Consider the following 8,193-nt stretch of genomic DNA (forward strand, 5'->3'; position numbering starts at 1 on the left):
GCACCTCCAATGTAGGTCCACCCTGCCAATAAATTCATATGCAAACCACTAGTATTACTATCTAATGACAGTACAAAAAGAGTAGCAAGATAGTAGCAAACCATGTACCTTCGTAATGAACAGCTCATAGTGCCACCAATTGGATATAAAGGTTTGGAAGAAAACATGCTCCTAATGTTGAACCAGTTGGACTTTTTGTGCAGTTCCACTAAAATCGAGCATCTCTGTTTGCATAGATATTGAAAGTGTGATTACTATAAAAGTGGCACTAGTTGAAGCATAGACTCACAAATATAAGCATTCCAATTTCTTAATGGGAAAAGGTAGCAAGACTGTTTCTAACCACCTGTTTGAAGGAATAAATAAGGCAATAGCGGCTGATGTCAGAAAGGCATATATAGTTCTTTCTGAAAGAATGATCGATTCCTGACCTTTCCTCTTCTTTTAAGCATATTTTGTGCAGTTCAACTAAAATAAAATGCCATCACCGCCTTCACAATTCAGTGACACTGTACAAAAGGAAATGACTTAACATTACATCATGATGTCAGGTATGTAGTCGACAGGCATTAGAGACAAACTTACAAACCTCCTCCGATAACATAATGAACATTAATTTTAACAAAGGTGTGACTAGCTTTACCGGGATAATATGAGTGAACTCTACACCCTCTGTTCCTTAATATAAGACGTTTTCGGGGTTCAATTTAAAGTACCCAAACGTCTAGTATTTAGAAAAATAGGTAGTACTTTTCTTGAGCACATATCTGGGAAAGCTTGCCACACTTTATTTATGTCCATACGCTAATGCAACACCATTCGAAATTTCGAATACTACAAATATACACTAATCCAGTGGCTAGTGCAATAGTAGAGTAGTTATTTTATTACAGGGTAAAGTACAATGGTTTTACTGAACAAATTTCAATAAACTCTAGCACTAGAAGATTTCTATTAGAATTAACAATATAAAATGTAAAGGTAACACGTTTCAGCATTGGTATACTAGTTGTGCATGACTATTAAACCAAATACAAAAGTCTGAAGGTAACTAGCATTATTAACTAATGACAGTATAAAAAATTTGCAAACCATGGACCTCCAAGGTAAATATCATTCTGAACTCGGGGGGACCTTCAAAATTTCTATCCCAATCTTGATAATCGATCAAACATAAAAACTTGATCGAAGGAATCAAGAGAACAACCGGAGGAGGAGGTGCCCACTCTTGACCTTTCCTCTTGTCTTCATAATTTTTTGTGCAGTTTAACCAAAATAAAATGACATCAACGCCTTGGCATTTTAGTGACACTGTACAAAAAAATTAACTTATCTCATGAAAGTGAGGTGTGTAATCTATAAGCATTAACAGTTCAAAAATCCGAAGGTAGTTACAAGTTTCATCGTTGGTATACTGGCTGTGCAACAACATTAGAATGCCTTAGCTGAAAAATCTTTAATACATCCACAATCAATAGTTAACCCTGAAATAATCCAGTGACATTAAATGGCATTGCTTAAATTTATCAGTGGCATCAGACTAAGTACGACATTAGTTAAATGTGGCATCACTTTAGCAGTAGCATTGCTTGACTTGACTACTGGTGTTATACTAACAACAAAAAGTGACAATAAGAGCATGGGAGGCCCATTCGGACAGTGGGCGCACCATTACGATGTACCTCCACGGACGCATAGAGTGGTGAGGGAGGTATGGTTTCCCAGAGCAACAAATATCCAGGCAGCATATGTGGAATATGTCCCATTTTTGTTCCCTTTAGCCACCTTTTTCCTATGTTAGGACAACATACTTATCGACCTGGTCATTCTCTATTGCGTTGTCATGCCTTTCTACCCTTCTTCAAACAAGAGAGACGGGACTCGTTCCTTAGCTACTGATTTCCCCCTTTCAACCTAGATGCTGGTTCGATGCCTACTCTCTTCGACAGTATAGTCTCCCTTCCTTTCCTTATTCAACCCAGACATGGATTAGTCTGCATGAAGTAGGGTTTCCTTTAATAGTGCAAATTAAGGTTTTCGTCTGCATGACCAGCAGAGCAGAGGATAGGAAATTGGGAAGATGGTGGAGTGGAAAAAGATCCACATGCAGTGACGTGGCAGATGGGGCAATAGAACAGGGGTATGGTTCGAAAAGAGGTAGCATACCTGAGGGTCAGCGGGAAGTGGCTTCGCTCGTGGTCGTCGTCCTCCGCATGCACTATGGCAGCGAGCTTGGGGACGGAGGCCATCCCACGCGGGCGCTAGGTCTGAGAGGACGACCTTGTCGTCAGTGCATGACCTTGCTCGCCGACGACGAGTGCGTCAACGCTTCGCGTCCTTTTCTTCCCCGGTGGATCTGTGACCACCGTGAGGAGGGAGAGAAAGGCCATATTTTTAGATCTGGAGAGAGGGTGATAGTGTGAGAAGCAAGTGGGCAACCCTTAGCAAGAAAGCTCTAAAGCTCTGGCCTATATATCCTTTTTATACTATTAGTACTAGAGGTGGAGTAGTGGTCGAGTAGTTTATATTTTCTCTGCAAACAGTACCAGTTAGTCGTGCTTCAAAACTGGCCGGCACGCCATTAAAAAAATAAAGGTCGATAACTAATGTGGCACCCCGAGCCAACGCGGCCAGATCACATTTTGCACGAGAAATTATACACCATGTTTCGTTGACATGTGGCCCGTTCCAACATGTCAGTGAGACAACGGCGAGTCCTTTTGTACAATTTCGGAAAGGATGTGTAGGTCGGGGCGCCTCTTTGTGTACCGTGGCAAACTGGCAACCATCCATCGAATCTTCGCCTTTCCCTCTCGATTTGGAACTACTATCGCACACTCTTCCTCCCTCCTCCATTTTCCTTCACCATTTGTTCTGTCATTGTTCGATCGTCTTCTCCATGGAGGGAACAAGTCGGAAACAACCCCGTTATTCTTGCCCCGATCTGAAAGATGATGTGGTGGGGGAGCTAATTGATCGGTGCGACGTCATCACCTCGGATAGCATGGCAGGTTCGTTCAAAACCATTCTCGACTCAACTAATAACATCATTACAAGGAACCCAAGGGTACAGGATTAGTTTGATCTCCCTTATCTTCTTTGCTATAAGCCTGTTTGCATGGGCGCAGATGACGGAGGCCTCGCCTTGTGCAAGTTGATGCTGCTTCATAATGATACGTGTGATGTCAAGATACCATCGCTTCAGGGTAAGGCCTGGGCTGGCGGAAATGGAGATTGGGTTTTTTTATATTGGGTACAATTGCGAGTGGGAACTTGTGAATGTGTACACTCGTCAGTGGATTCCACTTCCAAAAATCTCCGAGTGCCCTGAGGTTGAGCACACAGATGATCTACATATGTTCAAATACGATCATGGTGACTGTCGTCTACGGAAGATAGCAATTTGTCGAGTTCCCAACCGCTCTTGGAATTACAAGAACTATCAAGTTGTTGCTATCTTCGACAAGCTTGTTGCCGTCCTTCATGCTTCGACTAGATGGATATTTCTCAAGAACCAGTTTCTGTACACAGATGAGTACTGTGATGCAATTGAATACGAGGGTATTGTGTTTGCTGCCACCACTCGTGGCACTGTTTGTGCATGGTATCCTCGTAGTTTCGGTACGTTTGTATTCCACCGTAACTATTATTGTTTCATCCACATGCATGCGGGTTAGCTTGTTTCCCTTTACTAATTAACCATCTTCTTGTGTTTCCAAGGTCCTATGAACATTCCACCACCTATACTTGAATTTTTTTATAACCAAGGGGTAGATGAAGATGGTGATGATCACGAGCATGAGGACGAGCAGAACTTATATACCCAGTGGCGCCTGGCAACTAATTCCAATGGATCACCTCTTCTTGTCTGTATATAGTGCACTATGATTGTTACTACTGAGGTAGCAGGTGTTGTCTCCCATGGTCGCCCTCTCCGGACCTATTCCAACACCCTTTGTAGGGTATTCGGGATGGATACTAGTGTGCGAGAGCCAATACCTTCTCCCTGGTTCAGTATTGATAGTCTTGGAGAAAACTCGCTCTTCCTTGGACAAAACTATCCAATGATGGGGAAAGGCGATCCAGCTGCTGTTGACACAATGGTACTACCATTTATGAGAAGCAACTGTATCTATACCTCGGACATTGTGGTGGTTCCCGACCCTTGTCCTGATATATGATGCTTCAGCCTGGATGATCAGTTCTGCGTTGCTCTCGATATTGACAATAGCTGGCCCTTCCCGGAGCACCTATGGTTCAAAGTAAGCGTTTCCAACACCGAGGATTGGTTGAGTTGAAGTTCATTTCATTGCTTGTTATTTATTGTGTGATGAAAACTTTAGTATTTACTAGAATGTTTTGTTGGAAATAATCTATAATCCAACATGTATCCTCGTTGTCGTTGTGTGTTGATGACTAGTTGTATGTAATGAATGGTACATTTGCAAATGCATGTCATAGACTCAATTTATGAATGGTTTTCGAGTCACTTCTTGGAGTGTGAGTACCGTAGTAGTATAGCCAGCATACAGTTAGTATATGAAGTTGCCACATCACATAGAGACAACATAATATTGTTTTATGCTAGCCCTCCACCGGCGCGCCGTTTCAAATGGCGGAGGAAGTGAGAGGTCGCGTCACCTTGTGTCTAGATCTGAGATGCCACGTGTACCAAATGAGTGACTCCAAGTTCGATCACCGTGATGCTAGGTGCGAGCCGAGGAACACTGTTGGAGAGACCCCCCCCCTCATAATTTTCCTACATTGGTCATTTGATTCATAGGATATAATGCTATAGGATTTTTTTCCTATGTAATCATGTTTTAATTGTCAATCTAGCATCCACTCCAACTTTTGTTTCACTTCCTTTGTTCCTATGAAGAGAGTACTTGCTGTAAATGATGTGCCGCTACAAGAGCCGCCTATATTAATTAACCATGCTCTAAAAAGGTGGACCAGCTTTGGCTATAGTAGTACTGTACTAGGTTAGTAGGTGACCTTGCGCTTGGCTCTTCTCCTCTTCCGGAAGTCGAACAATAATGATGGTACTACAGTAGTACTTTTGGCAATCTGACACCAAATGAACTGTTGCACCTCCATCGCTTGTAAGCAAAAGTTTCTCCTCGTGCTACGAGCCACCGCGCACGCGTTGGCGAGGGAGAAGGTGTAGTAAGCAAGCTTCTCGCCGTTCTGCGAGTTGAGGGGACACATCAAAGTTATTTATTAGTACTCTCTTCAAAAAGGGTTGACCATGTCCATGGCTACCATCCCGTGCTCTATCATTGAGTACATGCACTATTCATGTGTCATCGAGGAGAAAAAATATTGTGTAGTAGTACTAGGTGCCATCGAAGTGCACGACTCACTTACGCACTGCATATCTCCATTTTCTTGCATGACATGCCACCTTGATGCTAGATGTCCCGCGTGTCATGGAGGAATATAGTATGATTTTGTAAAATGGAGGCATATAGATGTCCCGTGTGTCGGCAAAAGGATGAACAAACGTCATGTCTTATATGAAAGAGTGGAAGAACATAGATTCCCGACGACCGAGAAGGAGCAACAAACCTCGGGGTGGAGCATCTGCGCTCATAATATTTTATATTATTCAGCGATATAAAATCAACCAAATCTCTCCACGTTCCTATACCATTCTATAGTATGAGAATACCTTTGAACGTAAGCCATTGATTCACTCTATCCAATGGTCATAGTTGGAAAATCCAAACAAAACCAAGCAGTGGATCAACTCTTTTTTCGAGATCAACTCTTTTAGCACTTACAGATTATTGCCGCCTGCCCATCTAGCCCACCTCTATATCCGCTCATGTGTGATAACCACAGGAGCTGTCAACTCAGATTGTATGTTAAAACAATAAAGGTCGATAACTAATGCGGCACCTCGGGCCAGGTGGCCAGATCGCATTTTGCACAAGAAATTACACACCATGTTTCGTTGACATGTGGTCCCGTTCCAACATGCCAGTGAGACGACAGCGAGTCCTTTTGTACAATTTCCGGAAGGACGTGTAGGCCGGGGCGCCTCTTCGTGTACCATGGCAAACTGGCAACCGTCCATCGACTCTTCGCCTTTCCCTCTCGATTTGGAACTGCTGTCGGATGCTCTTCCTCCCTCCTCCATTTGCCTTCACCCTTCCTTCTGCCATTGTTCGATCGTCTTCTCCATGGAGGGAACAAGCCGGAAACGACCCCTTTATTCTTGCCCCGATCTGAAAGATGATGTGGTGGGGGAACTCATTGATCGGTGCGACGTCACCTCCTCGGCTAGCATGGCAGGTTCGTTCAAGACAATTCTCGACTCAACTAATAACATCATTACAAGGAACCCAAGGCTCCAGGAGCGGTTTGATATCCCTTATCTTCTTCGCTATAAGCCTATTCGCATGGGTGCGGACAACGGAGGCCTCGCCTTGTGCAAGTTGATGCCGCTTGATAATGATACGTGTAATGTCAAGATGCCATCGCTTTAGGGTAAGGCTTGGGCTGGTGCAAATGGAGATTGGGTTGTTTATATTGGGTACAATTGCAAGTGGGAACTTGTGAATGTGTACACTCGTCAGCGGATTCCACTTCTGAAAATCTCCGAGTGCCCTGAGGTTGAGCACACAGATGATCTACGTACGTTCAAATACGATCATGGTGACTGTCATCTATGGAAGATAGCAATTTGTCGAGTTCCCAACCGCTCTTGGAATTACAAGAACTATCAAGTTGTTGCTATCTTCGACAAGCTTGTTGCCATCCTTCGTGGTTCGACTGGATGGATATTGCACAAAAATCAGTTTCTATACACGGATGTGCACTGTGATGCAATTCAATACGAGGGTCTTGTGTTTGCTGCCACCACTCGTGGCACTGTTTTTGCATGGGATCCTCATAGTTTCGTTACGTTTGTCTTCCACCGTAATTATAATTGTTTCATCCACATGCATGTGAGTTAGCAAGTTTCCCTTCTCTTCTAATTAACCTTCTTCTTGTGTTTCCAAGGTCTTGTGAACATTCCACCACCTATACTTGAAAATTTTTATAACCAAGGGGGAGATGATGATGGTGATGATCATGAACATGAGGACGGGCAGGGCCCATATGCTCACTAGTGGCTGGCAACTAATTCCGATGGATCACCCCTTCTTGTCTGTATACAGCCCACTGCTGATGTTACTACTGAGGGAGCAGGTGTTGTCTCCCATGGTCGCACTCTCCGGACCTATTCCAACACCCGTTGCATGGCATTCGAGATGGATACTAGTGTGCTAGCGCCAACACCTTCTCCCTGGTATAGTATTGATAGTCTTGGAGCAAACTCGCTCGTCCTTGGACAAAACTATCCAATGATGGTGAAAGGCGATCCAACTGCTGTTGACACAACATTACTACCATTTATGAGAAGAAATTGTATCTATACGTTGGACATTGCAGTGGTTCCCTACCCTGGTCGTGATATAGAAGGCCGCTTTAGCCTAGATGATCAGTCTTGCGTTGGTCTCGAGATTGAAAGTAGCTGGCTCTTCCCAGAGAATCGCTTGTGGTTCAAACAAAGCGTTTCCAACGCCGGTGATTGGTTGACTTGAAGTTCATTTCATTGCTTGTTATTTGTTGTGTGTTGAAAACTTTAGTATTTATAATGTATCCTCGTTGTCGTTGTGGGTTGATGACCTGTTGTATGTAATAAAATGATATGCCTGTGATAAACTTACTAAATTTATGAATGACTTTCGAGTCGCTTCTCTGAGTGGGTGCTGCAACGAGGCAAAAATATATATTTTCTTAATACATAATTGTACGTGCATTGCAACAGGTTATCGGATGAGGCCAATCAACAATAGTACACTATTTGTACTAGCTTCACATGTTGCGTGATGTCTACTACACAACCTTCTTCTTGTAGACGTTGTTGGCCCTCCAAGTGTAGAGGTTTGTAGGACAGTAGCAAATTTCCCTCAAGTGGATGACCTAAGGTTTATCAATCCGTGGGAGGCGTTGGATGAAGATGGTCTCTCTCAAACAACCCTGCAACCAAATAACAAAGAGTCTCTTGTGTCCCCAACACACCCAATACAATGGCAAATTGTATAGGTGCACTAGTTCGGCGAAGAGATGGTGATACAAGTGCAATATGGGTGGTAGATATAGGTTTTTGTAATCTGAAAATATACAAACAGCAAGGTA

Source organism: Triticum dicoccoides, chromosome 6B, assembly GCF_002162155.2.
Source record: "Triticum dicoccoides isolate Atlit2015 ecotype Zavitan chromosome 6B, WEW_v2.0, whole genome shotgun sequence".
Classification (NCBI taxonomy): domain Eukaryota; kingdom Viridiplantae; phylum Streptophyta; class Magnoliopsida; order Poales; family Poaceae; genus Triticum; species Triticum dicoccoides.